The sequence below is a fragment of the Apteryx rowi genome, unplaced genomic scaffold, assembly GCF_003343035.1.
Source record: "Apteryx rowi isolate R43461 unplaced genomic scaffold, aptRow1 scaffold_65, whole genome shotgun sequence".
Classification (NCBI taxonomy): domain Eukaryota; kingdom Metazoa; phylum Chordata; class Aves; order Apterygiformes; family Apterygidae; genus Apteryx; species Apteryx rowi.
Genome location: NW_020450927.1, coordinates 1,217,327 through 1,234,555, shown reverse-complemented (window position 1 = coordinate 1,234,555; position 17,229 = coordinate 1,217,327). Strand labels below are relative to the sequence as shown.

The window sequence follows — 17,229 nt, the reverse complement described above, 5'->3', positions numbered from 1 at the left end:
TATCCTATTAACCTTTTTTTAATTCTGCCATGTAAGTGCAATTACAAATAGCCTTAGAAGATGTGCAAAGGCTCAAGGGATGAAGTGGATTTTTGATTTGGAATACAAGATTTCTGTTTGGCTAGTTCTGTATTTGCCATGTGCTCTAATCTGGGCCCATTACTTACAGGAGATAAAGGTAATTTCAGATGAAAGTTGCACAAAGTAAGAAATGTTTGTGTCTGTACAGAGGTATTAGCAGTTCACTAATGTGAAGTGAAATGAACAATTCTGCATTAACTATTTGCTCCATTTTTTACATTTTAAAACACATAAACAGAACATTTGTTTATCTAACTTGAGTTAATGCCAGCAGTCACYTCTTCAATATAAGAGGTCTGAACTTCTGGCTGCATGCCTGTTACGTGAGAAAGATAAGTCTGACAGCAGGAAAATATCATAGGAGAGATATAGGAGGGGTTTGATGAGACAAGTTATCTTGTCTAGAAGTGATAAGCCTATAAGATGGATAATACCTTAGTACAATTTTTTGTTTATAGAAATTTTTGTGCTAYAGTTAGTATCACCATTTGAAAAGTATATATTTATGTTCCTAATGCATTAATCTCTTATAACTATTCACTTTTTCAACTTTCCTATTGGAAAGGGTTAAAGTTGCCAGGGATGTTTAAAGTACCACATGTCCTGGAAGACACCATACAATGCCACATTTCCTGTTGACTCAGATACTGCCACATACAGACATAAGGACAAACTGTTACTGCGACTGAGGCAAAGAACACAGCCAAGCTGGACACTGCAAAGAACAGTGCACATTTGGTGTCTGCAGCGATTTCAAATAGAAGTATTTAACAAGAAGTAAAAGACCTTCGGTGTTTCTGGTTAAAAAAGCATACCATGGTACAAAGGCAGAATATAAAGGTAGATAAACAGAAGGAAAAGATTTATTTCCAATAGATGTAAAAGAAATCGTAGCACATGAAAAGGGTTCAGTACAAGGGGTTCAGTGTCATGCCTGCCAAAAGCAAGCAATTTGCAATAATGCATTGCACTCACTACAAATTGGAAAGGAATTTAAGACCAAAATATATGCATGAACCTGCAATCAGAGAATACTCTGTTTATGGTAGATTGCATTTTTAGGGGGCATCCTAAAATGTTTATGAAATAGAAGAGCAAAAAAATTGCTTTAGAACCATGTAAATAAATAAACAGGAATGATCTGAAATATAGCTACTGAAATGGAATGCAGAATAATTATAACAAGTATACAAAAAATATTCCTGGCGGGCCTACTTTAAAATAAAGAAAGAAAATAAACACTGTTTCAAATATGAGTATGTGGCAAACGGCACTGCTAAGAGCAGATGTACCTCCACAGGATTTGTAGTAGCAGAACAAAAAGTCTCATGTGTGCTCAGGTTAAAAAGCACTCCCCAGATAAAAATGATCAAACTGGTATACAAACCTGTCTGCAGAACAGGATGCAAAAGCTAATCCTAAGGAATTTGATTAAGTATTTAAGAGCCTGTAATACATTCAGGAGATAATATCCTACATTAATACAGGTACCAGTGTATTTGTGTATTATGTAAACCATATTAGTGCAGAAAATTAACCTAAGGAGTGAAGTTGACCAAATGCTAAGATGTTATTGACAGGATGTTGGTATTCACTAGATTAATTGCCTGTTTGGTACCTGTAAAAGAAACTAACAAAAATGTGCATAGTTCAATTCAACAAAACCACCCAATACTGAGTACTCCTTCATGGGACCAGGTGAGGATACGGGCATTTCTGGATAAAGGTTTCAAAAGATAGTTATTCTGATAGAGAAACTATAAAAGTTGCACCCACAGCTCCCCATTTAGAAACTTTTAAAAAAGTAATCTCAGAATCATATATTGCCTATAATGGTACCTAAATAATGTTATGGTTTAAAAAAACCACACACTAAAATCTCCATCAATATAATCTTCATCAATATAAACACAAATGTGTTAGGAGCCACCCAGCAAGATTCCTGCCCACCAGCGTATATTTAGTACTACCTAAAATTGAGGTTTCTGTAGTATAGAGGTTTCTGTAATGTAGAGGAACACTTCCTACTCTTCAGAAAAATGAACAGGAGGCTGCAAAAGTACGTATCAGCTGTGAAATACACAAGCTTCTAATAGCTTACACTTCCCATCGTAAAATCCAAAAGCTGCACAAAAAGATATTTTGTGGAAATATGACTCAATACTACTATCTCTTTCTGAAATACAAAACAATATGTCAAACTCATACGGGAAATATGAAATGGCTCAAGCTTATCAGAGCTTGGGAATGTAACACTAGATGGAGTTGTGGATTGCACCATTTTAGGTGATGGGGTAGAGGGAAAAAGCCCCCCATGATGCACTCTTTTACCCCAGGAAAAAGGTCCCCCGCACTGTAAAGGAAAGGACAGAAAACATTAGGAGCCTACCTACCTGCTTAGTTGGTCTGTCTCCTCACTCCATTTGCATTTGGGATCTCCTGTTACACATTGCTGTCCTTGTGCCATCCTCTTTTTATTTAAAGAACAAAAGTTTACCATGCTAGTAGCACTCCCAACTCCAGCCTTTGGTTGGCTAAATCCTCACCTAGTGTACACTTAAATTCATACAAACTTCACATTGCTGGGATGCTTTGGGCTGAAAAATGTGTCAGCCCCTGATGTCTATAAAAGCCAATCCAGTTGATCAGAAGGTGAGTCTACTGTGTCCTGTGAGATACTCCCAACTACATTTTCAGAGATGGACAGGCTACTTTTGCTGTAGAAGTGGATGCAGAGTGAGGAAAACATGCAGCTTCTATTTTGGTAATAAGTGGTTTGGTAATAAGYGGTTTGACCACTTATTTTTCAGACCACAACAGCCCCACTGGCCGCAAAGCCCCAAAAGAACAGTTGCAAAGGTCCTTGAGCTATTCAGGAAGAAAAATATCACATAAAGTAGAGCAACTAATTGCCTGCTATATACATATTCTATTGCCATATACTGAATAGTAACTGARCAGTTTAAGAATATAGGTGTTTAATTTTAAAAGAGTACTTTCTTTGGCTAGAATTATAATGACACATTTTTGCAGATAAAGGTCTTGCCTGCTAATATTATTACTCCTGATAGATGCCAAACATACACACCCTACATTTCAACTCTTCTTTAAATCTTGGCCTCAAATTTTAAATGGCATTCTTAAATATAAACAATAATAAAGCTCCAGTCGAGGCAATTTTCAAGATCCATGATCCACATTGTCAGCCTAAAGGGAGATGGGGGAATTACAAGCTGAAAGAGAGAAATATTCCAGTAATAAAGGATAAAATAGAATAGACAGCAAACAGACTGCAGCTCTCCAACTCCTTGTAGAACTGGATCTGTCATAGCCTATTCAATAGTATATCAGCATAGACTTCCTCTAGTGCTAACATGCCCTTTGCATCTCTCAAAGTACAAGAAGGAAAAAAACCCTTATTTTCTTCTTCTTCAGTACTGCAAGCACAGAAATAATTTTTGAAAAACAGTGGTTTAGGATGTTTGCTCTGGAAAATTAGTGTCAGAAACTAAACAAATCCATCCAAGAGCACAGCCCTGTGGAATTACAGTACCCCTCAACCAAAAGAAGAAAATAAAAATGACCCTCCAGATCACTGCAGATTACCAGCACAGGTACTCACAGAGCRCTTGGCACTTCTGCAGGGTGTTTGCGGAGTGTCAGTGATCTGTCAGGCCTAGAGCAATCATGTGTAATAAAGCTCATCTGTTATGGGTACCGACCTATGTCGCATGCTAGGCAGACARCATTTTCTTCTTGCTAAAAATACTTCCTTTCCCTCTCCGGAATGACAAAAGTATAACTTTGCCTGACCTAGTTTTCGTCCTTATTCATTCTGTGCAAATCTTGCAAAATTGACACCTAATTTCCAGGTGCTGTTGCTTAGCTTCCTAAATTATTGATGAGTGTAATAATTATCCCTTTTCATCATCACATGGGACAGGAAACAGATGCAAAGATTACAATCACATCACCATCATCATATCTGAGCATGTTTACAATATCAGAAGATACCCTCTGCCACTTTCAATCAGTAAGCTGCATTATTACAAGATGCATTTTATGCCACGGTCTAATGATATTCAAACATGGGCTCTGCTATTCTGTGCAGATGAAGGATAGACCTGAAAATCTTTCTTTAAGATCACTGGATAGCAAGAACATCTTTTCTATTCTTAACTTACACGTTAAGGTAGTGTAAGACTTGGAGGCCAGAGGGGCAAGAGGTGCTTTGCTTCCTTATTGAGAGATCAGTACTGCTGAGCTCCAATGGATGCATGTAAAAGGTGTATTCCAGAGACAGAGACCTTTCCCTGGAAACATCCTGCCATCAACACCTTGCCAGCAAATACTTCTGCTCCTGACTAGTCCTYGCTGAGTATGAATCATGATTAATCAGAGAGTTCCTCACCAGAACAGCCTCATATTATACTAGTCCAATCCCGGGTGCTCCCAGGACAGCACAAAAAGTACAGGGGAAATATGGACCAAAATCAGGGATATCTGATTTGGTCAGTGTATTTAAGAGTGTTGCTAAGTGGAGCCAAAAGCGTTCAATGAGTGGGTGCATAGTGTGTGCTGATTCTGACATGGATTTAGGAGATGGGGAGGAATGAGAAGAGCAGAGAAGAGGTGAGACTTGTGAAGGAGAGTGTCAGGGAACTACTGAAAATTAGGAAAAATTCAATCATCCTGTAAGTGTTTGGAATGATTTCAAAAGCAAAAACGAGAAATGTCCATGTCACTGTGTTTTCACAGCTATACTTGTACCAGCATAGCTATCTCAGCAGGGCTTCCTATCAGCAACACAGCCAAGAGGAAGAGCTTTTCTGCCAGCTTTTCAGCCCATCTCCTGAGGTCAATGTCAGACATCATTATCTAGCCCTCCTAGCTGAATTCACTGAAGATGTTCTGCCTCACAATCATCCATCAGCATTTGCCAGCTGGGAGTTACCACCCACAGCTCGGCCCACAGAAGAAATCACTTGAGCATTCTCATATGCTGTGGACAAAGCTGGGCGAGTTAGCTCTAACCACTTCTATCAGCACTTTAAATTACTGCATTGGACATTGCCTGAAGTGGACTATGGCACAATCTCTTCTCCCTCTAGGTAAAGGGCGCAGCAGCCTCCAGGAGAAGAACAACAACAAGCCACCAGAGAACAGTAGGGTCTTCCATGATCACAGCAGTTTGCAATGTGGATATCTTTTCATGGCCTGAACAACATCAATCAAGGCAACAAAAGCACTTGCTRGTCAATATTAGTACGTCTACACCTGTAACTTTTTCTGGCACAGCTATGTCAGCAGACCTTCAGAGTACTATGACTTGGAGTCACAATTGCTGCTGGATTTAGCAGTCTCAGCTGAAGATGTTTCTGCTCTCTGAACTGTGAGGCAGTGAGCTGCTAGTCACCGTAGCTAAATCCAACAGRGATCATTAAATAGAGCTCCTGATCCCCACAATTCACGTCTCAGGAAGCTCAGCTCCCTGGTGGTATAAGCTGCTTGTGTAGGTGGTGACCTGTGGCACCTGCAGAGCAGAGAAACAGCCTGGTGTGCTGCCTGTGCTTGGGCTGCCCTCCAGGAGAGGGGCAATGAGGACGGGGAGGGTAGGAACCTCTTAAATTGCCACAGCACGAATGGCCAGAATTCAAGGGACTAGGCTCTAGTCCATACCAGCTATGGGAAAAGAGGGCATTTAGCAAAGCACGACCAAGATAAATCAGAATGAAATGGGAGGAGGCTAGCTGCTGGTGAAGAACAGGGAACTGGATCCCAACTAAGTGGGACAGGGTGAAGAACAARTAATGAGTGCCAAGTGGTGTGGACAGCTGCTTTCGCCCTCCTGCTGCCCTGGCCATCTGCTTGGAATTTACTTTCAAACTGAGTCCTATTATTTTTTTTTTAATGTCTGTCCTGGCCCAAACTCCCATCTTGTCCTTTATGGATCTGGTATTTTCCCTCAAAATCATTTAGTCCAGAAAAGCTGAATTAAGAAACAAAGAAAACTATTATTTAACACACAAATTCTTCACTCTCATAAGTTTCTTTCAGCTGTATTTTCCCTTCATACGGTCAGGTCAGAGTCTTGTGGCTGATTTATTACAGTCATTTAAAGATGACAATGACTTCATATGACTATCTCTAACTGTGTTACAAATTCATCACAAGCTGTGATCACAAGTCCTRGCTATGTCCGAGATTTAGGTCCAAACAACTGCATACTGTTGGACCCCCCCCAAGAAATACATTCACTGGCCTTCCCTTCCGGAAGAATGGAAATCATTAGTAGAATAAGTTCTCCAAATCAATCTGTAAACAGCCTGATTCGAAATTTTTCTCTCCAAAAGAGAAGGAAGTTAGGAAAGGAGCAGTTTAAACAAAAAGGGCTTTAGCTCCACCCAGTGGTAATCAGAAAATTTCAAACCATTTTTCTCCCCGTCATCTGCCTGTTGTGTTCCAGGGTCATTTCTGGGTACCTAATACCAAGCAGATATACAACAGTTATTTTTTTAAGCTGATGTATTAGAGACCTCTGCTTGCGGACTTGYGCGTTACAGGTCTGAACTTTCTTTCCTTGTTAGACTGTGCCTTCAGAAGCTGGTGTTAATCATTACTCTGAGATTATCTACATCAGCCATCATGATACTCTTCTTTATCTGCAAATTTTGAACATTTCTCCTCACTCACTAGCTTCCAAATAGCCAGGTGGCTGGGCATGGCACCATGACTCCTTTTGGACCTCTTCTCTCTCAACAGTGATTTTGGGGCAGGGGCGTGAGCAAGGGGTGGCACTTTTCTATCTATCTGGTATACCAGCATTTTAACCATTTTTTTGATTTTCCTGATGGGGCACCACTTTCTAACATAACTCACAAAACTATTTTTAGAATTGTGGATTCTTTTAAGGAAGGGTTTTTCTTGTCCAAATTTTCAAGCACAAAATGGCTCTCTAAAAGGACTTTACGGATTGACTGACAGGGACCTGGAGGATGTTAAAACCAGCTTCAACATTGTTAGTTGGCCAATAATTAAATAGTTCACAATATCTGACCTCATTAACACTGAGATACATATCATCAGCTCTCAAGCTCTAGGGCATAAACTCATGACACCGTAGCTAAATGCATTATGCTTTTTGGGTGGCATTGAAACATCAGTTTGTGACTCTGTTGGAAGCAGGGTTCTGGATTAGATGAACTCAAGTTCTGTGTGTAACTCTAAAATGTTGCAAACCTGCATTCAGTTTCTTACAACTCTTCCTGTCCTTCCTCTAGGCCCTCGCTGTTCTTTCTTAACTTTTTGAAAGCTGTATCTCATGTTTTACCTGTTTATTGCACCACATAAGTGTCAGTACTGTGGTTATATTTACATTTCAAAGTGTTTAGCCTGTTGCATTTGTCCATGGGTTTTGAGATGATAATTAGACACAGTGGCTCATTTTTAGCTAAATAGTTCAAAACATATGCGGTCTGAAATATATTTTAAACCAATGTGTGCTGCATGAAAGCAAAACTATTATTTTTTCCCTGTCTGAAAAGCTTCCAAGTCTATTCACCTTATACATTCTCTTGTGCTCTSTCTCTCACCTCCTTAGAGATTCTCATATTTATTTTCATTTTAATAACATTTTCCACCACAAAAGTGGTGTGATATTTTTAGCTATCAAACTATATCACATTCATCATTTAAGGTATTAAAATGATATATGAACAACAAGAAACAAAATCTAGCCAGCCTTTCTTCTCCCCCACAAAATCTAATTCATAAACCCCATATTTCACAGGGTTTTTAGCAGCTATTTAATTTTTCATCTCATCAGTGACATAACCAGATAAAGCTAGTGTTATATGCAATAACAATTTGTACAATGCATTGAGTAAGGCATTATTGTGKTATTACTTACAGGAGAAAGGGAAGTAGCTGCTTCACACAGCCTCTAGTGGACATGTATTAATGTCAGTCTGTCGAATGGCAGGAACGTGGAGAAGTGGCAGGTTGTGCAGCCCAGGCGAAATGAGGCTTCCTGAAGGACTCTAAAAGAGACGGTCATGCTCTGGCTGCCCCCATCCCCRCATTGCTTTTGCTGCCAGGAACTGTCACAGAGAAGAGGCAGAATTGACTTGAATTCAGCATTTTGTCATCAAAAATGCCTCAGAATTTGGCCCCTTGCTAACACACAGCTCTAAGACTAAGGGAGTTTGAGACTCCGAGCACTTTGAAATAACACCTGATAGTCAAAGAAATGAACCTYATCTACCCAAGCAGCCAGACTTCTTCAGTTATTGCATTTGAAATCTGAAGCCCTGCTATGCAACACCATGCTGCCTGTCAATAGTGTCTCCCACGCTTGTGTAGAGAGCATCTTGCTAGACAAGCTGYTTTCATTTTGAACACCTACGTTCATGTATGCAATAAAGCCTAGAGAGTTAGCTTAAAAGTACCTTTCCTGGGCTATTCRGTATGTCTTCTCTTGAACCGCTGCCCCCGTTGAGTCCAATAACCAGCTGCCTGGGTGTGACTCCCAGCRCCCAACCAAACCTGGATAACCAGGCAAGTGGCTACAAGAATATTGCTTGGGGGAACTGAACGTGTTCCTCCTCACCTACCTATCTGCTCTRGTGCATAATTTAGAGAGGCAGCGTCTTCTGAAACAGCCCACCCTAACCTTTCTTTGCAGGTATAATCAGTTGCCCATCAACCAYGGGAGAAAGAAAAAAAAACAAAACCAGTTCCTGCATGTTAATCAAATGTGCTGAGTGTACCATGAACCACAGCTAGCAGCACCTATGATGATATGTAGCCCCCTTTTCCCTCAATCTGTCCTCATTTCCCTACTTTTTGAGTAGTGCTATGGGTGGCTGCGGAGGTTCTTGTCAGTTTAGAGTATTTTTACAATGCAGGAATTTGATTTTTTTTAATGAAAGGTGGGCTTTTGCACATTATATTAGGGAAAAAAAAGCCCTCTAAGAGATATGGCAGGCAAATTTATAAGGAAAAGGATTTTCTTTGCAGCCAGAACAGTTGATACTTCAGTCTTCCCATTCTGTGTTATATAGCAAAGCTAGAAGGTAGATACTTTGTTTTCTGCCTTTCTGTCACTAACACAGCACTTTGTTTCTGGTCTTTGTTCAAATCTTTGGCCAAATATGGCCTGATGGCACATCTCCAAATATTCCTTTAGTACTCAGGAGAGTTTTCCAGGAGGAAAAGGAAAATTATAGCTCCTCACCCTCCAAAGATGACCAGAACCACAGTTCATATTTCACTTAAGTTCTATCAGGTAGATTAAACCCTGGATAAAAACAAACATCAAGTTGCCAAGCAGATTACTGCTAGACCACAACAAACAAACAAGAAAGAAAACCAGGCTTTTACCAAAGTCAGCAGTGAAGCTGTTAGGTAGAAATGCTTTGATATTTTCATGAAACATTAACCTTCAAACATAATTACTACCGGCACTTAAATTGCACCTGAAGGCTGCACTGTTGGGGAGAATTGCTATGAAACTGGCCTGCAGGGCAAGAACGTGGCAGGTAAACAAAAGTAATGTTTGTGGAAAGATAATGGGATACAGGTCAAAGCATAAAAAGCACCGCTTTAGGGAATGGAAGTGCTGTTACTGACAGGAGATTTGTGCCACTTTCCGCATACCAGCAAAGGAGATGGTGACTTGTTTGATGTTGCATGAACAGTAATCTTTGAAGACAGACACTACTGAAACATAAAAAGCTGAATGTTGGGAGAGCATAAAAACAATGCTTTCCCCTTTAAAAATCTCCAGTTATAACGCAGAAACCATTTTATTTTAATGTCTGGACAAAATTAAGCTAGATTTACTCTGAAGAGTTAAAAACATCTGCATTCTACCCTGGGACCCGAGGTTAATGAGTCAGATGTCTCAGTTGGAAGTCTGTTTTTGGAAGATTTCCAGCCCATTTTCTCAGATTTATGCATTAAGGAAGAGACAAAAGCTAAGCATCCAAAATCTTGCATGGTTATAGGCTCCCTATCRCCAGTCTGTATTATGTGGTATTTGTAAAATACAGGGGCTGAGACTGTGTGCTGTTTCTTCTGAAAATATGACATGGAGAGGAAAAGAAAGGACAATGCAAGTTAAAATCCAGCTTTGGATGGCTCTGATTTGTGGACAACAGCAGAATTCAGTGTGATACCCATCATAATACTGGTATACTTACTTGTATTAGGTCAATATCTAGCCCAAAGTGATTTCTCCTTCTTCAGGTGTCTGGGGTATAGAAACCTATTTAAATTCTCTGCCCTACTCAGCCTGACTCCCTACTCAGCCTGACTTTTAAAAGGACACTATCAGCTTAAAAGTGTCTAGAATGTGTATATAAATATAAGAGAAGTATTTGTTAAAGGTAGCATTTCAGGTAATGCAAATCTAGTATTAAATCCAGTAGAGAGGTGGAAGGGGGCCAGATCTGTTTTGGGTGATTTTCAGAAGTAGCTGAATTGAAAGATCCTGGTGTTGGCAGACATAGCAAAAACAGTAGAGAACAAGTTTTGAACTGCTGCAATTTCCACCTGAGCTCTTCTTCTTGGCCTTCTGACCTTTCTATACCTGGGATAAATTTAGGAAGGGGGGTTGGGATTAGGGAGCCTGGCCCATAGTACATGGGAGCATAATCTATTCGAAAATTAGGTTCTGAAATCTTTAGTGCTTTTGAAAAAGCCTAACTTCTGGTACATCAGCCCTTCACCACCTTCTCCTACTGTTTGAATCAGTTTTTAAATACAGAAAAGGAAGTAGTAACTTCCACCCATGTGTAATTTAACYGGTGCTAATGATTTCTAGTCTGCTAGAAGGAAAAACTTAGTGTGGACTGAGCCTTCCCTCCCAGCCAGCAGCAATTTCACTAGCCTATTTGGGATTTCCTGCTCTCTACCTACTACGCTCTTTGCTGCCCCAAAGTGGAGACGTGCCTGGAAGGCCAAGGTGCACTGTAGCTCCACTTCATACAGAGCAAGGAAAGCAGGGACACATCAGAGCACCCCTCTGAAAAGAAAGCGCAGGCCAGACCACAAGGTCTAAAGCAGAGGGGCTCTAGCTTGTAGCTGGGAGGTTTGAGGACAGGGATGGAGCACAGGACAACATTGGGAAAGACTGACTTGCTGTGCAGTCTTGAGCAGGTCACATTGCCTCCTCGACTCAATTTCTCCCTCTTGAACAGAGACGATGAGGCTAGCTAAGGCTCCTTCCCAGTTTACCCAGTAAATGCCCTGCTGTGGAAACGGGAAGACTGTATATATGTTTTAGAGCTGAGATTACAGAAACAGCTTTCCCCAGTACTCCATTGAACTAAACATAAAGGATTGCTGCTCATGGTAGCCACAGCTCTGTGTGCAAGGTTGCAGGGATAGTGTAGTGTCACTTTGGGTTTGCCCTCATGTCATCTCAGAAATCTGCATGCTCTGGTGACTGATAATTTTGTGTTTTAAAAACAGTAATGCTTCAATCACAGAGCTGAGCTCAGTGGCTTTTACAGCACCATTCTTGTCTGCTTTCAACTCTGCAGGGGGCTCTTCTGGCTCCAGAGATCTGCGCATGACAAGAGAGGGGACAGCAGGAGACACTGGGACTCAGAAAGGTGCACATCTTCCCTGCTTTCTCACCTCCACAGTTTGCAGCATACAGTCATGAGCAGAGGTTCTGCTTTTGTGTTGATTTTCTGTTCCCGGCAAACTGAGTGCCTCGGGAAGGAGGGAGCTAGCATACCAAGTTCCTGAGTGGGTGTCACTGCTTTGTAGCTTAGTGTAAAGTAAAGGTAAGCCCCACGAGGTGTCTACTGGGAATATACTACTAAAATCCTCAGACTTGGATTAACTTCCTTAACTCGATATTGGTTTTGACCTGCTTGCCTAGCATATGTTTTGGACTGAGCTGCATAAGCCAGCTCTCACAGGCTGCTGCCCACTTTGAATAACGCACTGCAATGTGCAGATGCCATTCCCAGGGCAACTGGCACCCTCCAAAACATTGCCTCAGGTGACACAAAAGCAGCCTCTTGTCAGCGTTGTTTCCAGTGAGAAAACAAGCCAGCCAGTGTGACTGGTTAGTTTTCATTCTCCCCAGGATTTCTGATGATTTTGAGCACAAGGGAGAAATTAAAATACCTGATATGGGTAACAAACTATTTCCATCCCTTCAAAGCAGATGTAAATRACATAGTGTTCCCATGGCTCCCATATGGTTTGCATGGATGCACRCAGAACGGCATTGCTATGCCTACTGTTTGGCTGGCTGATAGGCCAGCTGGGAGTCTATCGTGCATTTCTACTCGGTGAATTATTAATTATAACATGTAAACATGATCACAGTGTTCTTACTATATCTACTTTCAATACAATTTCCTTCCTTTCCCCCTACATGACCCTCAGTTCCTTTTATCCTAGCCCATAAGGTCATTCAGTTAATTTTGTATGACATTCTGGTCCTCCTGTGTTTGAAGATGGCTCCCACATTTGTTTCCCAAGCAGTCTTGTTAGTACTTTTGTGCTGTTCCTGCTGAGGGCAAAAAAAAAGCCCATTAAATAAGATCTCAGAATTGCGATTCATGTTTCAGCACAATGTGCTCCGCTTTAGACAGATTCTTACTCACTTTTCAGTCTGGTTGTAATCTTCTGATCTCCATTTTAAGCAMTAGCTTTCCCTGTGGCATCCAATATTTTCCAGAGCTCAGGTAGATAGATCTACTGCATATTCCTTAGGTAGAAAACCTCCAGTTTCCTAACAAAAGCTGTTACCACTCCTCGTTCCCAGAAACACATGGTTCTTTGCTCACAGCTTCAGTGCTTGATCCCCGAATTGTTTGCTGGGTTGAAAACGTGTCATAGGAAAGTAGGTCACACGCCAAAGAACAGGGTAAACCTTCAGAAATACAGTGTATAGAGGCTATAGACACAATTATTATCATCTCTTCTACCTCTCAGTTCTTGAAAATTCTTCCTGAACTCCCGAGGGAAGGCCATAAGGGCACAATAAAAGGAAGGAGGCTTTCTCAAAGCAAAGGCGGAAGAGTTTGGATTTATCAGTAGTCTATTAATGTGGATCCCTCTCATTGATATCTAGACTGCTCTAATCAGTAGTCTTGGTTTAAAGTCAGGAGTCGGTTGCAGTAAGAGAAGTCAGTGTAGGCCAAGAGTTAAAACAACAACAACAACAACAACGAAAGAAACGGATGGTGGAACGTGGCCCAGTACTTACAAAATGTTCCAGAAGCGCCAAGCTACCGTTTTGCACTGGCAGCAAACGCCAGTGTCTTTTATTGCGGCTGTGTAAGGGGAAGCGAAGCGGAAGGGGACAGGCGAAGCAGCTGGCTGCGCTGCGCTACAACAACACACATCTGTGTGGAAGGCATCGGTAGCTAACCTAGCGAAAGCGTGGGATTACGACGGGCTCTAGGCCGGACTCTTAAGAGGACGGCACAACTGGTACAGTGTTAGCAAGAAAGGGTAAATGAAGCAGCCAGGGCAAACACAGTGTAGCAATGGGACAAATACTGGTACACGTGTGGGTTAGCTTTCCAGCCCAGCAGGCATTCCTAGGAGAGGTTTGATCATCCAAGAGACTATTTAAATGCAGATTTTTCAAGTGCACTCAAATTTCCTCCCCAGTGTAATCCCCCCAGAGATGACACACTGCTGCTGCTTCCATTGCTGCCTGCAGCAGGTAGGGTGTTTCACTGCATTTGGATTCTGGACTTCAGGGTTAGGGTTAGAAACAAGATCTTCTGCAAACTTGATTTTACCTCACCCCCCCAAGAGCAAAAAAATATTCTTTTTTCCTCTTTGGCTTTTCCTTGTGTTATTTTTCTGGAAGATCTGTTGACAAGTTTGTTCTTTGAGCTTCTTTGGATCTTTTTCCTTAACAGTTTTGCAGTGGTTCTGTTCACATTTTTTTTTTTCTATTTGTCCTTATTCCTAGGATATCTGCTTACAAACATCAGTAGAGAGCTGGGGAGTAGAAGTCAAACTGGAGGAAAGGAATGGAACAAGGTATGCAAACTTACATATTGTATATATATGGAATTCCAAATAGCCTGTTTGAATCTTGCCTAAATTCACAATGACTAAAAACCACAACTTTATATGGCAGTTGTTTGACAGCTCAAGAAAAATCGTTCACCACAGCTCCTACAAAAACCTGCTGCTGCTACTGGCTGTTTTGCTGTCTGTATGATCAAAGACTGAAATTCCTTTTTATTCTCAGCATGATTTGTCCTGCTTAGGGCTCATCTGTGTTGACCAACTATATGAAGTTGCCTGCACTGCTCAATTTAAGCCATTTATTTACATTACTGCATTATTGCACACTGATTAATCATTAGCTGCCTTTTCTGACAAATGTCATATCTGTAAGACATCAGTATTTCAGATCATTCTGAGGGTGGGAAGGAGAGATTTGTTATTTTGCTAATCAGCATCTGCTTTGTCCGCTATTTTAAGTTCCCAGTACTTCAGTAGTACATTAATTAGAGGACAATGTGGGGGGAAATCTCTGTGGACTTTGTCACATTAACATATCATGATGTGGTCTCAGATAGGGTGGGGGTAATTTCTCACGGATGGCCCAAGGCTTTCAGAAAAGACGAACMTTTTACTGACAGCAATTCAAAGTGTAGTGAATTGCAAATATATCCCTGAGCCAATTTGCTGATAACACTTGTAGCATCTGCGCAAGTGTATTTGCCCCCAAGATACTCAACATACTTGTTTGTCATGCTGATGAAGGAGCAGTGGTTAAAGAAACACTTGCAACAGTGCATGTTTGTGTGTCACGTCTGCATGCGATTTGTTTATCAAATTCATTCCGGACTCTCTCCAGTACAGRCCCTTGTGACAGCTGTTGCCCTTATGAGCCACAGCATACAGGTGAGCCAGAAAGTTCAGTGGGAACCAGGAGAAGCCAGAGAAGAATGGCCATACAGCCTGGTACTCAGTGCAGTATGTACTCAAATGGTCATTTATAAGTGTATTCATAGACTAAAACAAAATTAAGACTGTACAACCTGCACATGGTGTACTGCTAATGAGACTCAATCCTCACTTGGAGGAACCATGGTTATGCTGAAAGCACGGCTCCAGCACTCCCGGCTCACCAAATTTTCTCCCTCCAGCTGCTGGGGTGACCTTTCTGATGAGGAAGACAGCCAGCCTGCTACAGACTGGCCTGGGCCCAGTTGTAAGCTAAGCAGATTCAATGTTGTGGAACTCCTCCATGTTCATCATCAGCTGACCAAAACCTTTGAGCTGCTGTAATGCCGAGACCACGGGAATGGTCCCTTTCAACCAAGCACATCCTATCTCTGACCACAGACAACTACAAATATCTTACTGGAAGGTATAAAAACTTCATTGTCAATATAAATATTCAAAGTATTTAATTATATCCCACTTAGTGTTTATTGGATCAGCACCCAAAGTGCTGATTTGCTGATGCCCTTAAGCCTGGGGGACAATAAGCCTTTTTACTTCTATGCTGAGTAGTGTGATTATGAACATAATTGAAGCAAAAGCCGTTTTTATTGTTTAGGATATGGAWAAGACTAGGTTAGCATTTCCCCAAACCAGAAGGCCACACTGTTGGGGAGCATGAGGTATATACCACAGACCTGTCCTGATTAGAAGGAATAAATCTGTATCAGCATAGCCATGCATCTGGAAACTGCTGGGAAACTGGTGTGCTGCTGGGAAAGGTGTAAATACAGGAAGGCTGCACAGAGCAAAATCACCCAAGAAACATCTAGCCAAGCTTAGGCTCTACAACTGAGAGATTGAAAACAGCCAGATACTCAGATCCACTAGATACTTAAATCCAGCTGAAATCAGATGCCTGGATGTTTTTGAACTAAGGACTAGCCAAGCTCCCTAGGAACACAAATCTCAGTGGCTCCTAATGGCTGCTGTCTCATTTCTGATCTTTTGCCTTTGAAAAATCATCTTTGTTACCCACAGCAAATTCTTGCATGGACTCCTTTGCAGGCTGGCTACAGGTGTTGGGGGAGCAGGCTGGGASCTTTGGTTGCACTGTCTATTTTCTTTCTTGCATCTAGTCCCATTCCAAGTAGTTTCCAGTCATTATGCTTTTACATTGGTCAAGCCCAATCTGAGATGGCTGTAGCCAAGGAGAGCCACTACCCAGGCAAGCAGACTTCGTCAGTGTGGTAGGTCTACCCACAGCTGTTGGTGCAGGGGGGCACGAGGGTCTACAGATGATGGGACATGTGTGTTTCTGTCAGCTCATTTTTCTTCTAGGCCACCACAGGCAGCTCTTCCTTCTTCACCCAGCTCCTCTAATCCTAATCGCAGTATCTCTGCGACTGACTAGCTTCTTGCTGCAATAGTAAGAGGCCAAAGAGCATGGCATCTTGGATGTAGGCAGCTGACTTCCACTCAGCTCTGCCAACGCAGCTCCTTTGTGCCCTAAAGCTTCACAGCCATTCCTTTCCTCAGCTGAACAGGCAGAAATCAGCAGTTTTGCTAGCCACTGAAGCCGGGTGACAGGAAACACACACACACACACACACACATCTATGTGAGATGGGTCTGGGACTGTCACCTGGCTTCTTTTAGGAATTATCTTAAGGTGCATTCAGGGCCCCAGCAATTAGCAGCTAATGAGATAATTTTAGCAGTTTCTAATGGCACTTGAAAAGCCACTGTCAGTACTATAGCAGTAAATAGCTCTTTTTATCCAGGATTTTTGATCTCTGGGATAACTGATGCTTACTCTTCACAGACTCCTCTGACACTGATACTTTTTCAGCAGCTAACTCAGGAGTCACAGCTAACACTCCGCTTCTGTCCCTAACTGCAACAGGAAATGCTTTGCATACAGGTGGGAACATCAGTATTGGTGATATTATGCTAACTTTACTCTCTAGGGGACAGTCATCATGGAAAAATCCAGTCCAGGCCTTCAGGAAATTTTCCTAGCAGTTATTAGACCACCAACACATTGGCATAAGTCTCATAAGAACACTTCTGCCGTGACTGAACAGAGCACTACTGTRCCTGCATTAGTGAACTGGAAGAGGGACCATATACAGCCTCCTAGGTCTTTTCCATCTTTCCATTTTAGGAACACGGCTTATTCCAACATCACAGTTGTCAAGTCAG

General features: G+C 41.6%; 1 long non-coding RNA gene across 2 annotated transcripts in view; it reads left to right on the top strand.

The window, feature by feature from the left end:
- Positions 1–17,229, top strand: part of LOC112975085 — a 41,859-nt gene that overhangs the window by 17,772 nt on the left and 6,858 nt on the right. The window contains exons 3-5 of one of the 2 annotated variants that reach the window (XR_003256480.1): positions 11,628–11,699; positions 14,036–14,106; positions 15,228–15,451. This is a non-coding gene — a long non-coding RNA (uncharacterized LOC112975085). The remainder of the gene's footprint in view (positions 1–11,627; positions 11,700–14,035; positions 14,107–15,227; positions 15,452–17,229) is intronic. The other variant, XR_003256481.1, reaches the window with a different exon arrangement.